We start from the raw sequence: 17,316 nt of genomic DNA, 5'->3' as shown, positions 1-17,316 counted from the left end.
GCATGAGCTGGCTAGCCTGGCTTGTTTGCCTAGCTCCAGGAGAAGCAGCATAGCTAAGTACCTCCCTCTTGCCCAAAAATCAAGTGGCTAAGGCCTCACTCAATGAGAGTTAGGTACCTAATTTTTTTGTGAATTTGTACCTAAGCTCCACCCTTTGTCTTTGCATTTCACTCCTGCCTAGTGTAGGTGGGTCTCTGCTTAGCTTGATAGCTTCTGAGAATGCCTTTCTTAGGAACCTCATTCTCTCCATACAATCCATGGGGAGTCTGAGTGCAATTAGGCATCCAGGTTGGAATGCCTAAATACCTTTTGGAATCCAGCCCTTGACCACCCTGGGGCTCAGTTTCCCCATTTGCAAAGTGGGAATAGTCATATTGACCCATTTTGTAGAGCACTTCCAGAAATCTGACTATAAAGTGCTATTTGAGTGCAAAAGACTATTAATTATTACAACTAGGTTGTAGACACTGCAGGGCCCAACTCCAAAAATGTGTTTGGGCACAGAATGAGATTTGTAGCGACAGAATTGGCACAGAGAGGCTACACAGTCACAGCAAGCCCCAACTGTTTATTATTGTTATTCATGTTATTTTTCTGCTTTTATAGCTTTGTTTTTTATTTCAAACACTAGGCATTGGATGCAAAGGCAATTATTGCCCCTGCATGGAAGTTGTGCTTTTTTCATTTCCATCTCTTTTATTCTGGCAATTGAATTCTCATTGCTGACCCATCTTCTTTCTTATCCCTATAGGATATAGGCTTTTTCATTTCTCTCCCTTGCTCCACTCTATTGATTAGGTAATTTGCAACTCTCCCCTTACTGCCATTTCCAAACCTTCCCTCTGTCTAGCCTCCAAACTCTGCCAGAAAAGCATTTGATGGATATAATCTTCTCCCAAATATTATTTCTGTATTTAAATATTAATAATTAAATGCATGAGATACAGAATTTGTTAACAAAATCCCCATAGGATATAGTTTCAGGTATAATACAAAGTTTATTATTATTTTAAAACTACATGGGATAAAAGCAGGGTTTGAGAAGCAAAAAATAAGCAAATACGATAAACTGAGAGATGTACACAGGCCAACTGATAATAATGGTCTTCTGAAGAAATCAGACCATTAATAAAAGCATCCTGGAAATAATACCCCCACCCCACCCCTTTTATGTAAGGAAACAAGTTAACTAAAATCCCTCTGACAGAGTCCTAGGAATCTAATTCTAATCTTATTTGCACCAGCTTCACACTGATGTTACTCAATTGATTTCACTAGAGTGAGTCTGGATTTGAATAGTGATTTGAGAACAGGGCCCAGCCCTTAAAGCCTAAAGAGCATTTACCTTGTGTTCACTTTCACTTTAGTACTTCTCCAATCAGGCACAAGCTGCTTTCTGCTCTTAAACCAAGCCATCTGGTGATACTAAGGAGCCATACAAGGAAACTACAGAGAAAGACTAGTCTTCTAAATAAAGTGAATAGTTACAAGTCCTACAAATAAGACTCCTAATAGATATTCCACAAGAAATTAAAACTGTGAAAAGAAGAATTAAAATCCTGAAGGGAAATAGAACTTTTGCTACTAAGAATGACTCCAAATTCTGGCAAACTAATGAGGGCTTGGTTTCTACTATAGAAAGTACCAAACAGTTAAATAAAGGTGTCTGCCTACCAGAAAAGAAAGCACAAGCAAAAACTGCTCCTACTCAAAAGGACTAAATTAAAAAGGTTAGTGATGTCACCTATTCATTGTTAAATTCCAATAAACAAAATATTTACATATTTTACATAGTTCTGCTGCTCTAGAAAACATGAGTGTTTGAACAGTGTTTGTTCTGGTATTAGTCCTTCAACTGTAGAGCACTTTCAGAAATCTGGCTATAAAGCACTATTTGAGTGCAAAAGACTGTTAACTATTACAGTTGTTAGAAGCAGACTTCAGTAGAGATGACTGGAGCCACAGATCCATCTGCAGAGATACATTTGAAAGATTGGGTCATTCAATGAGCTCCCCTAAAAATAATTCTAGACAAAGATCTTGATTGTTGCTTTATTGACCAAAGCAGCGCTGTTCAGAGTCCAGCGTTGTACCATAAATTCCCAGCATGCTTCCCAGTCTTGAATCTAAGGATCTGGCATCTGAAATTGAAATAAAATCTGTTTTTTGGCCTTTAAAAGTAGACTTTTGCAGTCATACAGCACTTTGTAACCTTTTTAAATTTACACCAGAACCAGATTAGTGAAAATACACTAAGTTGTACCCTGCTTCCATTTTCTGGTAAGATGTTCTCATAAACAACATTGTCTTTTTTTTCTCCTCCATAGCATCTGCTTAGTTAAGAAGTGATATATTTTTCTTCACTCAGTCCTTTTATCTTCTATAGTTCAAGTACCTAGCCACACTTTTTTTTGGTCTCCCTGCTATTCCAGGGGTGGATGGAACAATACTTTGCCCGTTCCTATAAAGTTATTTTGCTGGCAGCTCCAACTAATGGAATACCTGATCTATACATTTAGGAGAACTAGGTAGCTTAGTTTATTAGAATACTTGTGGTAATTTGGTGGTATCCTATTAAGCTGTGCAACACAAGGAAGTGGATTAAGTGAAACTGTTGAAAGGTGTGTTTTGTTGCGTCCTCCAAAAGCACAACCCAATCTTTTTTTTTATGTTGTTATTTTGTGAGCAAAGAAATCACAGTAGTGCATCAAACAGGTGGTGAGAAGGTAAAAAAGTTCAAAGCTGGTTTTCAGTGCTGGAGTGTTTCATTTGCAAAGAGTGAGGTAGAATGCAGGTTTAGTTGAACAAATGGAACTTTATTAAACCCTGTGCACTGCTCTGTACCCATGGCTTGCCTTGCTTTCACTTTAACTGCCTCATTTCTCTGTTTTCCTGATGTCCTCTCAATAACAATCCCTCTAGAGAAACTCAAACTGGGCCCTCTGACTTCACTGATTATGATACAAAATGTATGCTGCTTTTACATCTCTAGCTCTGATTCCTAACACAGAGAGCAGGAGGGAGATTTTTATTGTCTGTTTCTTTTTCCCTGCCGTTGAGTACTCCCTCTGAGCTCTCATGATATCCACCCCACACAATCTCTTTCTCTCCAATAAACCAAAGGAAAAGAGATACATGGGTTTCTTTTGTGTATTTGTTATAAGTTTGCCTGAATATAATGTGAAAAATAGCTCTATTTTAAGAATTGCAAAGTATGTGCTAGAAATACACAGAAAATCACCCATCTCCTCCCTGTTTGCTAGTCCATAGCTGCTTGTTTAGTGTAGAGCTTTAGCGAAAAATGAAAGGCACAGGCTATTTCCCCCATGTTGTGACTGTGGGTGATTAGGTTGGTATGTGAATGAAGGTTTTTCATCATGTGTGCAGCAGAGGGAAAAAATATTAAAATAAACCCTGTAGGATGAGAGGCAAACAGGATGCAGCTTGCAAAAAAAAAAAAAAAAAAAAAAAAGAGAGAAAGAAAGAAAAGAAAGGAATGGAATGGAAGGTGAGGAGTCCAGCCCTTCAGCAGAGAGAGGTGAGATTTGGTTACATTGTATGCTCACATTTTTCCCCTTCTGGCCTTCTATCACTACAAGTGGACATTACATTCACACCAAGAGGGCTTGTTCATTTTTGTGCCATTATAAACACACTGGTGCAGCTGCATCAGTGGACACCTTGTAATCATGTGAAAAATACTTGCATAAGTGAGATTTAGTTGATGCTGGATTGAACCACATTGGTGCAAGCCATCTATACTATGAATACTCTGTTGTTGCTTCACTGCTGCAAATATTCTATCTTTCGTATAAACAGCTTAACCATATGCCTAACTGAAAGTTCATATGAGAACTGTAGATTGAATCAGGCTACTGATCAAAAGTTAGGTATGTTCTTTAGGCCCCAGTTCAACAAGGCACTTAACTCCCTGTATACTTCCAACTCAAGCACCTCTGCTTTGACAACCTGATAGGAGAGCAAAATACTTCTTATAGTTTTTGTTAATTTTGATAGACTTTAGGAAATTTCCTCTAAACATTTTATCAAAAATTTGCATTTGGATTATACTGAAGATTTTTACTTCAAGTTGCTACATTTCTGCTGACAAAAAAATTAAGCGGTGAAAGCTTTTTAGAAAACATAAAGCAGATAGTTCCCACAATTCTAGAGGGCAAGATCCTCTTGCAAAACTGTATGTCCCCCTAGAACTTATTCATATTAGGGTTGCCAGGTGTCCGGTTTGGAACTGGACAGTCCAGTATTTGAGCTTTCTGTTCAGGAAACAAATTAAGAAAATATAAATGTCCGGTATTTTCTAAATAAGATGTAATGTAGATTGTGATGTAATGTCAGGTGTGTCCAATATTTTTGTTGAAACCATCTGGCAACCCTAATTCATATAAAATGTCCCAGTAGAAACCAATGAGATTACTTTGCTGAAGGATTGTAGGAACCAGGGAGTTTCCGGATTGGGTCCAATCCTCAGGCAAGTTGGCTATTGCATTAATAGAAAGAATCATCTCTATGTCCTAGCAATAGTAGCTTATAGTATTTTAGTAAGTAAGTTTCTTGGTCATATTCAGCACTTCAGCCATCTGTATTCTACAATATAATGTGGTGAGAGACAAACATGTTACTCAGTAGAAGTTTGAAAATATAGTCCTATATTTTACCATAAAAAACTTATGTACAAAATTCCCACTATTCCTCGGTCACATTCTTAATGATCTTGATAAGGCAATAAATTTAAATATATTTTAAAAACAAGTGAAAATATATATAAAAATAAAATTTACATCTGGTGACTTAAGCAAACCTTTTTTAGTTAGTGGCAAACACAGATTTGCATTGTTTTCAAAGACTCAAAATTGTATTTGATTACATTCTTCTTTTTGGTATCCATACTTCAGATTTCATTGTATCTGTGTAAAAATGTGGAGGTAGGGAATTAATAATTATTTTACCTAGGAAAGGTATGAAGTGAACTCTATTGCTTTATGTCTGATTAGAATCTTTCTTACTGGTTGCATTAAAAATGTCTATGTGATAAGGAAATAACACTTTGGGGGGCGGGGGATGGGTTGGGAGCAGGGTATTGTATTTTCCTGTAAACAGTGAAACCTGAAGCTTCCTAGCTGTAAAATTTAAATGTTTCATGCAAATGAAAAATGCAGACTCAGGTCAGCTATAGACAAATGTCAGTAGACTGGATGCAAAATGCACTGCAGGCAGCAAAGATGACATTTATCAGTCATCCATACATCAGTAACTAAAACAATTTTAGGGTTGTCTAGACAGGCATCTATTATTTCTTAAATTTAAAAGCTTTAGTAGAAAGATAGCAGTGAATGCTCTCTTTATATTTAGGTTTTGTTTTATTTTTCAGAAGAGATAAGACAGGGAAAGGAAAAATGGTAGTTTTCAAAATGAAAAGTTCAAATTTTCTGATTTTTAGATGTATTTTCAAAGCACTGAACGAGTAAGGGAGATTTTGCTGGCATATTTTTAAAGCAGTTTAATTGAATTATTAGTGTGCATGCAATATTAGCTCTAATGATTGCATTGCAGCCCTGTAACAATGTAACAGTGAGCTTAATTATTGTGTACAGTATTTGATCTTGAAGTTTTCTGCTTAATTTACTGTGTATAGTTAACACATTTAGTTGCGATCAGTATGTTTTCATATTTTTTCTTCGTGTAATATGTTTACAAGTCAATAAGAAACAGACTCAAATATACATCTCTATAAGCAAACACACACAATTGATCTTTCCAATGAGCGTCCCCTTTCCAGGTTCATCTACCTAGCCCAGCTCCTGGAAGTATTTATGCACATATTTAATTTTTAAATATGTATGCTGTCTCATTGAATGCAATGGGACTGCTCATGTGCTTAAATGTAAGAATATTAGTAAATGTTTACAGGACGGGGACTTTCATGGCAAATTCCTTCTGGCAGGGACTTTTGTCACAATATTGATCTGTTACTTAAATAATTTTAACTCTCAGCACAGACCTGAAGAACGTGATATACATTGGAGAGAGAACAATTCTGTGTATAGTGTATGTAAGGTTTAGTTCCATTATATATATATCACAGCCAGCTGTAAGAAGAAGCAGTGTAAGAAGCATCCTTGCTCTTTGAGGGGGTCTGTCATTCCCATAAAATCTCTCTTTCCTATCTCGTCCACCAGCAGGAGGAAACAACTCCATGTCAGACAGCAGAACGGATAAGTACTGGAACTAGTGGTGCTAGGGGTGCTGCAGCTCCCTTCCCCCCCCCCCCCCCCCCCCCGGCTTGAAGTGATTTCCATCACATACAGGGTTTGCAGTTTTGTTCAGTGGCTCTCAGCACCCCCACTGTAAAAATTATTCCAGCACCCCAGAGCAGGACTGGGCAGGAGATAACTCAAGGCCTGGTTTTTAGTTCCAGAAGGCTAGAGCCTCGCAAAGTGTGAGTTCAGCCAGGGCGAGTGTACGAGTAGCAGACAGTTGGATACTGAAGAAATACACAGAAAACAGACATCAAGACAAATTATGCAATTTATTTCAGTATGGTGCTATTAAGATTGATCTGAATTCAAAAAGGAGTGGAGGAGAGGCCAAACTGATTTTTTTTTTCATTTTAAACATACCCAAAAACCATTGGCTCACAAATAATATTTCAATCAAATAAAGCCAAGGTAAAGGCATCATCTGAGACTGCTCCATTTTGATTTCTTCCATTCAGCAGTAGCAAAACTACTGTATAAAACACAATACCTATATTCATGTTAAGGATTCCATCTGTCAGAAATCTGTCTCCTCCCTAAAGTCTACTACGCCACCATCAGGAAAGCAAGGTGGTCAGAAGATCAAGGTTATGTTCCCATTCTCTCACTGACATCTTGTGTCACCTTGGGAAATTGCTGAGCTTATTCTTTACCTCATTTTTCTGTCTGTAAAATGGGGATGGTACAGAGGCTAAATTCACAAATATTTCTTAATAACCGAGAGGTGCTTACATGTGCAATAGATGTGCAAATTGCTGTTACTGTTGTGCTTTAACTTGGTCTGAAGCCATAGAAAAATTCATAGTGTTGTTTTAAAAATATATCCAAACTTCTTGTGCTTTTTTAAAATTACAAATATTTAAGGCCTTCTACCTTTTGCAAGGTTGTTTCCCAAGATTTTTGGCAAATGTTTATGGTTGTTAATTTTTTTGAACTAATATTGTATGCACAATAAAAAAAAATCAATCTCCATTTCACAGAGAATTACAAAAGACACATCTATGATTCATAGGATGAGAAAGTGCTTGAGGGTTGGAGAGTGGAATTCAGTAGTATGTATAACATTACATACTGAATACAAACATGAGGTTGAGGGTTCACCTCTGTTATCCCTTTGGAGTTGTAAACAAAGTAGAGTTCATTTCCAAGATTTACAAAGTCTGGGCCCTTCTCCATGGATATTCATCGGAAAGGGCTGCGCTCCTGAGAATTTAATTTCATGTTGTAATTATTCATATGGTCCACTAGGTGGAGCTGCAACAATATTTTTTCTATGCTTATGATAACATGAAATTTAGTTATGAACCAATCTGACACTGGAGTGTTCATCTTAACAATTCAAATGTATTCCCAATAATTTGTGTTTGATAAAGGTTCAGAAGTCTTTTGTTGTATGTCTAGTTAGCCTGCATGTTACATTTAGAACACTTTCAAATTTCCTGTTTGATTGTGTCTTATTGTGAATTTTTTATGTGGATAAATGTACATGGTTGTATGCATATGTGTGCATCTCTCTGCATGTATACATAAAAAACAGATCAGCTATTCTCATGAATGGATTGAAATGGGACCATGCCGTGCTATGCCTTGTACACGTGCAATACCATGCATTATTTAGAGACTGGCCAAGACTGAGTACTTGATTGATTTCCTACCGAAAACCCAGTGTTTGGTATCCAAAACAGGACATTGAAGAGCTAACCATTAAGGAAATTCCTATTTCAGTGTATGCCTCTTATATGGCTTACTTTCCTGTAGGAACTCCACAATGCCCATGTGTCACTGCATAGTTCCTAGTTTACATTTCTCATTTACAACCTTTATGGGGGTAAGATGCTCTCTAGGGTTGATGTTTCTAACACTGGGAGTAAAAAATAGGCTTGATATACAAGTGTGCTTGCACTGTTGGAGTTGATTGCATTATAGACTCAGAACTGTCACTGTCTAAGTGAGAGGGTCTGCATTTTGTTACTTACATTCTCAACCTGAAGATTCTGGTAGATCGTTTGAGCTCCTGAATGCTCAGTAGTGAAGAGTATGTATTTATTTCAGACTGTGCTTGGCAAGGAGGTGGCAAAATGTCTGCCAGACTCTGGACCTTGTCAAAATTATCTATTCAAAGCCATTGTCATCTCTGGATTACATGGCTGCAGAGTGCTCAGCATGTGCAGGGCCTGAAGACCTCTTAGAGTTCAATCAATGCCACATGTGGTGTCATGTTTACTTCGTGGTGTGAGCAATTCTCCATAGATTATGCTGGCCTTGAATTTGCTTCCAGATTGAAGTGAATATGTTGGTTTGATTTATAAAGCTCTTTGTGAGTTAGATCTTTTGTAAATGAGAATGCCCTCAATGCCGAGTTCATGCTCAAACTTGTGGTCAAGATTTTCAAAGCCATCTAAGGGACTTACACACTTTTGGTAGATGTGTTTAAATCTTGCTTGGAAAAACTCAGTCTGTATGCCCACGTCTGGGGCGGGAACCATCTCCATCTGTGTTGTACAGCTCCCAGCACAATGGAAGCTGACTGGGGCCTTTGTGTGTTACTGGAAAAACAATAACTACCACCCGGGTGCAAAGTGTTTTCAGTGAAGAGCCTTTCAGACTGACATTCGCTTCTGATGTGGCAGGGCTCAGATAAAAACCTGTTTATCAGAATGTCTGTGGATGTATATGTAGAATGTTGGGTGACAGGCATGGAGAGAGGAATTGGTTATTGATGGTTGTCCGACATGGTGTCTCATCATTTTTCTTACAAAGGCCAAGTCTTCACTGACACTTCACAGCGCTATAACTTTCTTGCTCAGGGGTGTGAAAAAACACCCCTCCCTCTGAGTACAGCAAGTTTCAGTGCTGTAAAGTGCCAGTATGTACCAGACTACTGCGCTAGGAACCATGCTCGCAGCAGTGCTATCTACACCCCTCACAGAAGTGGTTTACATGGAGTGCTGGGAGAGCTCTCTCTCAGTACTTGTACAGTGGTGACATTCTCAGTCTAAAGCATTGCCATGGCTGCAATTTAAAGTGTTAAGTGTAGACAGAGCCAAAGGCTGACTGGCGCATCTTAGATAAATGGAGTAAATAATGTATGTGTCTCCCAATTACATCTCTTCTCACCTACATAGGACCCAAGTCTGCTTTTACTACCCAAGGCAAAGCTCAGTAAAGGACTGTGAGATTTTGTCAAAGATGCCCTGTCTCTGAGTGTCCAACTAATACGTGCACTAGAACCCCAGAATTGCAAGATGAATGCCACACCATTGACAGTGAGCACAAAGCCTTCTTCTGAGTTTAAAAACCAGCTCTCTGTGCAGACTGGCTGTCAGCTGCTCTGTGCCGCTGCCTCTCATACAGAGGCAGCAGCATGGAGTGGCAGCAGCCCATGTCTGCAGGGCTCTGAGCTCCCTGCAGACAGAGACTGCTGCTGCAGACAGGGACTGCTGTTGCGGACCAGCCTCTGTCTGCAGTGAGCCCAACTTGCCATGGACAGAGGCTGCTCCATGGAATGCTGGAGCAGCCTGTATCCATGGGGAGCTTGGACTCCCTGCAGAAGGAGGCTGCTGCTGCAGACCGGACTCTACCTGTTGGGAGCTCGGACTCCTATGGACAGAGACTGCTGCCACCCCGCACTGCTGCCTCTGTATCTGAGGCAGCAGCATGAGACAGCCAGCAGCTGATTTGTTTTGGGGGCTGTTTTTTAAACTAGCTCCCCTCACAGGCCAGCTCCTGCCTGCCGCCCTGCGCTGCTGCCTCTGATAGAGAGGCAGCAGTGTGGAGTGGCAGTGTGCTTCCTGGGAATGGGGCTGGAATGCACTCGCTGCCAGTCTCACTCCCAAGGATTACTGAATAGTTATGTAACTGCTAATATTTCATGCAGTTACATGACTATTCAATTACATGATATCTAGCATCCCTAATCCCCTATGAAAATGTGTAGTGATCTATCAAAATCTTTCTCTCCTTGATTTTTTTTTTAAACTTGAGGCTCAAGGCAGATGAACTGATGCATATGGGGCTAATTCTAGGGGAGGGTGAGCAAGGCAGTTGCCTGTGCCAGTCGCCTGTGCCAGTCACCTCTTTTTGGCTGAACTGCTCAGGGCAGCGAGGAGGTGGAAAAAGGATACCAAAGGAGTTTTCTGCCCTGGGCTGCTTCTGGTTGCATGTCATGCTCCAATGCAAATCAGAAAAGGGCTCTAGCTGAAGAGCTAATATAACTTTCTCATAACAGTAGAGACTGACTACCTCCACGCTTCTTCTATTTTACTTGAAATTCTGTTAATTTATGTTTGAAAGAAAGTGAAGCAGGTTTCTAAGCTTGTGGTGGTGTCATGATGACAGAAAATGGGATGAAAATCTCAAAAGCTATCACCTGAGCCAACAAAAAAAAGTCAAAAATAGAAATCTGTGAACCTTAGACTCTTAGGGAATGTCTACGCTGCACACTTATTTTGGAATAAGCTATTCTGGAAGATATATTCTGAAACATTTTATTTTGAAGTAGATCATCCACACTTCAGGGAAGCCTCAAAATTAGTCTGAGGCAGGCTCCCCTAATGTGGATGCGTTATCTCGAGTTAGAACCCCAGGAAGCACTGGGGAGAAATTACTTAGAATGGCTTGGTGAGGAGCTATTTTGAACAGCAGTGGAGTGTCCACACTGCAGTTATTTTGAAATAGTAGTTTTGGAAGAAGAGTTATTCCTCACAGAATGAGGTTTACAGAAGTCGGAATAAGCTGCCCGTTATTTCAATATTATTTCAAAATAACAGAATTGCTCTGTAGATGCTTGCATTATTTCAGAATAACGCTAGTTATTCCTAAATAACAATGCAGTGTAGATGCACCCTTACACTGCAACTGAGTATATTACCAATAAGACTTGGATAGGTGATATGAACAACTTAAAATGTGATTATGGTGGTTACTATCTGCATACTACCCAATGGGAAGATAAATTAACTATTAGCTTGAGAGAGATTAAGGCAGGTGAAACATATGTAAAACATCATAAAAGGGGAAAAGTTAGCAACAAAATGCAGTGTAAGGTAGCACAACACGAATGATGTGAAATACTAATTCTGAATAACAGTTGTGTCCAACATGCTAGCCACATGTAGCTATTTGTCCGGTTGAGTGTGGCTAGTTGGCTTGAACAATGTGCCTATTTGGCTGGTTGTGTGGCGCTATAGGTAACACTAGTGAGGGTTTCTGGTTTTGTGTTTTTGTTTTTTTTGTTTTGTACGGTAGGGCTTCAGGTACTTGCAACTGAACAACCCCTTAAAGCCACTTAGGACTTTTGAAGAACTTACCTCTGCATGTGGAGAAGAACTCATTTATAGATTGAAGCCCTGGCTTCATTTTAGGGCACCATCCTGCAAGTTCCGTTGCTCAGCTGAAGGGTTCTACAACTGTGGAAGCTACTTGCAGAACTGGACCCTAAATTACCTGACAGTTTGCAATGGAATGGGAATAGAGAGCAGATGCCCAGAAGGGAGAAATTGATAGGGCCCTACATATTACTTCACACAGAGTCCTGTCAAACCATATTTAGGACTATTTGAAAGTCAGGAAGTTTGTATTAATGGCCTCCATAGCAAAGGGAAATGAATAAGTAGGGAGTTTAGATTCACATCATAATCAGTTCTATGTGGGGTGTGAATTAGTAAAATACCCTCCAAGAAAGCCAGTTTTTCTAAAACAATCTAATTTCCAAACTGCTCCAAACTGGAGGGGGCAGGGGAAGTCGCAGTACAAGCTCCTTCCTCCCTCAGGGTGAGGCTGAGCCATGCACCAGGTTCGGGGACTCGCCATACAGTGGTGGGGGGGGAGGGGGCGACACAAATTTTGCCTTTGTCCCTGGGTGCATAACACCCTTGCTATGCCCTTGCTATGCCTCTGCACCAGAGAGAGGAGGGTTGATGAGCATAGCGATCAGAGGGCTCAGCCCTGTAGTACTGATGAAATAAAATTCTGTTGTATTCCCATAGAGGAAGGACAACCCAGAGTTAAAAGTATAGTGTAACCTACATATATTATCCCTATAACTATTTTGGGTCTAAGAATAATCCATGATCTTGCAGACTGTAAGTGCTGCAATGCATCTTGTGAGCACATACGGGAAGGTTAAGGATGGAAGAGCAGTGCTGGTTTTTATTTCTGAAGTCACGAGTAAACAAGGCCACTTAATATTTGTCCATGCATAACATCATATTTTCCTTGTAAAATAACCTAAAGTAATTTGAAAAGGCCACACGCAATGGGTCTGATTTCCTGCATGCAGTGGGAATCAGGACAGTGAACAAAATTATACCATTTTAGGTAGAAAGAAATTCAGGCCCAATACACAGGAACGACTTAATACAGTATGAATATAGAAGGGAGCTCTTGATCCTCTGATCATTGCTATGATATATTGTAATGGTGCCTTTGACACCTGTGTCTTTTATTTCATCTATGTGTAGTACATGACACTTTTGTGTGCTTGTGAAAGGTGCTGAACTGACAGGCCTGGAGATAGACATTTTCTGTTTAAATACATAACAGATAACGTATCGAAAGACACAATGAAAGCTTCATCACTTCCCCCTACCACTGTCTCTCAACCCTCTTTCCACTGAGCACCTTCAGGGCTCACAGGGTGTTTCAGGCTCCATTGCTATTCACTTTTTGGCCTTATTGCTAATGTTACCTGGGAGAACCCCAGTTTTGGTAGCAGTTTTCTCATGAGGCCTCCTGGTTACTATGAATTTAGATAACAGCAGATCATTTAATGTGGCTCACAAAACAGCCATTAGACTGCAATGTCTTTTAGGTTACCAAATGACCTGAACCAGACTTGACCTGGCAATCTATAGCAGAGGTAAAAGGCTCCATATCCTATATCCATTCCTGTATATGTGAATTTGTTCACTGTATGGTTAATGATGCATACAGGAAGAATTTTTTCCTCTCAGAGACAAAGTAGGTCTCTATTGCTCCTTTTTCCCCATATGTGTGGAACACTCACAGTGGAAGTTAGGAATGAGAGAAGAGGGGAGAAATAGTACTTAATACAGAGTGGATACATGTTAAAAATTATTGTTGCATGTTACTAGCAAAATTCTGCTCTTGATTCACATACTACAAAATTTCCACAGGGAATATTGGAATCAAGATCCACCAGGGAGATCACAGAGTAGAATTATTGTAGTATGGAGTTGTAATAGTTTTACTACTCTTAACTTAAAAGCAGACAACTTTTTTTCCAAGCAGAATAATGTGACCATTTAGAAAGACATAAAATATCAAAATAGGTCACATTTCTAGATGTGTGGCTTGCAAAATTTCATTTTTAAAAAGTCCAGCTATTCTGTGGTTAAGGCACAAAACTCCCACTGAAGTTGGTCATATTCATTTTAACACTTGCCCATGCCTGATTGCAAAATAATAGTCAAACCAATTTAAATAATTTTGGCCATCAAACCTCTCCTCTATCCCCCAAAACGTTTCAAGGATGGTTATTTTGTGTCAAGCTTCAAAGTGAAAATTAATTTTATGGTTAAGTTGCATGGTCCTGAAAAGGGAACCTGCTGAGAGAATTTTTTGGCAGAAACTGTGCCTACATGTGTTTTATATGATACCTAGGAAAGTGAGGTCTCAATCTTAACTAGAACCTGTGGACACTAGGGTGGTATAAGTATTAAATAATAAAATAGCATCATACAAACTGTGCAGCTATAACCCATGCAAATTCCTCTCACAATTTTTATCTTTGCATCTTTTCAAAATATTCATTCACGTATGGCTAAACTTAGATTTCTTATGTTCTCCACCAAATGTGGCTGCTAATTCTTTTTTCAGATGTGACGTGTGTGAGTGCCACCCTCACTGTACAGTTTGTCTACACTATCTGTATTATACAAGAAAACCAATAATTTAATATTTTATGGCAAAATATGAATGTTTGTTTAGCAGAAGTACTTAGCTTTCAGTAAGCTCTAAATCTACAATAAGATATTCTGATGAGGTTAATATTCTTAGTAGTGGCATCATATTTCCCTCTACTTATTCATGGAAGGTATTATATGAACATAGACTTAGAATAAATTATTTCTGTCAGAACTGTGTTCATCTTAACAATCTGTTTTTTGATTAAGGCCAAAAACTGCCCCTATCATTTTTCACACTTGCATTTACTCATACTTTCAGACTTGTCTCAGCTAGATCAACTAAATTTCCCCTGAAAGATTGAAAATGTATCCGGCCCCACTCAGTCACAGTCCAGAAGGAATTCAGTTATTTCAAGAAGTCTCATTACGCAAGATCCTTCTATTGCCTCTTGTTATTTATCTTTCAGTACTATCACCTTTTACTACTCCTTCTTCTTTCTTAATTCAAATTAATAAAGTCCTGCAGTGAATGATTCTTCAGTTCCTTTGAAATTTCTTTTGAAAGAGTGAGAAGTCCTCAAAAATCACAATACTCATAAAATGGTTGAGGAAAAAATACCCTTTATTCTTTCCCCTAGACTTCAGTGACACTATGAAGTTTCAAATAATTTGCAGACTGCATCTCATAAAATACTGGCAAAATTTATTCAATTCAAATTAAATAGATGTAGCACAGAGTAATCTTTCTCTATTAAATATGTCACTTTTTGCAATTGTTTCTTAATATCCCTCACAGCTTCCATCTAAGATTAGCACTTTCTTTGCTGCCACAGTTTCACTAACCTACTGAATTATTCACTGAAGCATAACCTTCAGATATCAGGTTAGAAAGACCTTGATTATGGCAGGAAGTGAACTGTATAAACCATTTTTCTTTAAAAGAAAATTTCTCACTATAGAAATTTCTGAAATGAGATAAGTATTAAATGTGTGTAAAAATTAAGTTCATAATTGATAGGAATTTAGTCAGCTGTGACATTCCTGTTATTTTGTTTATAATAAATTACAATAATATTATAGATACCCTAAAACAGTGTAAAACCATGCATTTTCATGATGCTTATTTAAACTTAAGAAAATACATGCCAGGATATGTATTTTGGTTTTTTCATTTAACATATAACTTTGTGTATGTTGTTGATCATTTGACATGGCTTTAATATATACAAGCCAAATATTATTTACATCCATACTCTGATTTTTGTCCCATTTCCTGCAATTTATTTTTATGGGCTTCTCACCAGTGGAAACAATGGTGACAGAGTGGATGGCTTCCCTACAGCAAACCACCATTATTTTGTGACAACCCAGTGCTGAAAGGTCATTTGAACACGTATCAAGCAGACAACAGCTTCAAGAACACTTTCTTTGCTAGTGTTGAAATCCAGAAACTCACCACTCGCAAGTCTGTTATTTCATGATTTGTCCAGAGGCACTCAGGAGTTGAAATGTCCTGAAGTTTAGCAGACTGCAGGCTCTAGCCCTTAACATGCTGGCTAGTAAAATGGCAGGAGAAACAACATTCTGCACTTATCTTGCTAGTCATGAATAGAAATTGTCAGGGCTTTGCCTAAAATAAAAATGAAATATTTTTCTTACCACAGGTGTTAATTGTACAATCAAACTACTGATGCTAGTAATAACATTGCTCTTGTGTTCTTTTTGCAGATGTTGGAGATGCGTTACAGGACAGAACTGAAGAAAATCAACGGTAAGAGTTTGAGCTATCACATATCAATAAGCTTAAGATAGAGTTTTCTGCATACATGTGTTGACCCGGGTTGAGAAGAAGCAGAATATAACACATGTGATTCAAGGAATCAACTACTTAGGTTTAGATGGGCATTAGCAAATTTTTCTCTTTGCAAGGAAATATTTAGTTCCTAAGATGTTTAAGCCTTTTTTTCTCTCTTCCCTTAGCCTCTCTTTTTCAAAGCTATTGCTTGTGGTTTGTAGGGCTTTTCAGAGCATTTAAAAGTGTCAGACTATGGGTACAGCAGTTTTATTTGCAACAAGTAACTAAGTACATTGACAAGATGTGCAGAGGATTTAAAAATAAAGAAAATAACATACAATAATTGGGAAATGCCTTTTCTTTCAGAACTGAATATTTATATATATCGTTTTCCAGAGAAAAATGAAATGAGAAGATTTGTGAACAGCTTGAGATGTTGTTTACCAGAAAATAGAAGTGACTGTTATATAAGTTCATTTATTAAATATCAATATGCAAATGCTTTTTTGTCCTCGTTTTTTAGAAACTTATCTTGCTAACAAACATTTTTAGTCACTGAATTCATTCTGTATTCTTGTATCATCATACAGAGTTATTTGGTATTTCATCTCTTTATTTCTTCTATGTTTATGATTACTTTGCAAAGAACATGAGCATGTGTGATGTTCAATTGTGGATAAAATATAAATGTAAAGAAATTAAGATTCCTGTGTGTGTGAGAGGGGGAAAATATGAATTTACAGAAAATAAGCATACAGTTTATAAAACTATAGTGCTAAAATCACTATTGACGTGATATGGTGAACAATTGTTCGCTTTAATTTAGCTGTACCTGCTGAAACTCTTGGTAAATTAAACCTAGAATGTTAACGACGACTTAATTTTGCATTCTTGTCTCTTACAGACACTGGTTGGAAATCTAACGGGATTGAGAGTAATTTGAACCAAATTAGATGACTGTTATTTAAAAAAAACAACAACAAATTGTCATAAATTAGTGTTGGTTGTTCATCCAATAAATTGGACACAAATACAATTTTACTGTGTGCTTTAGAAAGATATTATAATCCCGAAGCCTGATTAGGAGTAGATCTTGTTCATTTAAATTGAAATTTCTTCAGTGATTAATTGTTTTTCATCAAACTTGCATGATTTTCTTAGGGAGGCCATGTGGTCTGGGGCAAACTATTTTTAACTGCTTTTGTTTACCCATCTGTAAAATGGAAATAAGGCTTTCCTAGCTCAGAGGGGTGTTGTAAAACTTAATTGTTCATTAACATTTATTTGACAATCCTAATGGCGTGATAGGAGGGCCAATATTATATGAAGAAACATGTAGACTTAGCAGTTGTACTTGAATGGTAAGTAGACTGGGAGT

General features: G+C 38.2%; 1 long non-coding RNA gene across 1 annotated transcript; it reads left to right on the top strand.

The window, feature by feature from the left end:
• Positions 1-1,378: 1,378 nt before the first annotated feature.
• LOC142826712 (uncharacterized) lies at positions 1,379-16,851 on the top strand. Its single transcript, XR_012900920.2, has 3 exons — positions 1,379-1,730; positions 15,872-15,914; positions 16,305-16,851. It is a non-coding gene; the product is annotated as an uncharacterized LOC142826712 (long non-coding RNA).
• Positions 16,852-17,316: the final 465 nt, after the last annotated feature.

Source organism: Pelodiscus sinensis, chromosome 2 (genome assembly GCF_052426305.1).
Source record: "Pelodiscus sinensis isolate ZL-2025 chromosome 2, ASM5242630v1, whole genome shotgun sequence".
NCBI lineage: Eukaryota > Metazoa > Chordata > Testudines > Trionychidae > Pelodiscus > Pelodiscus sinensis.
Note: the sequence above shows the minus strand (reverse complement) of the source record. Positions and strands in the feature narration are given on the sequence as shown.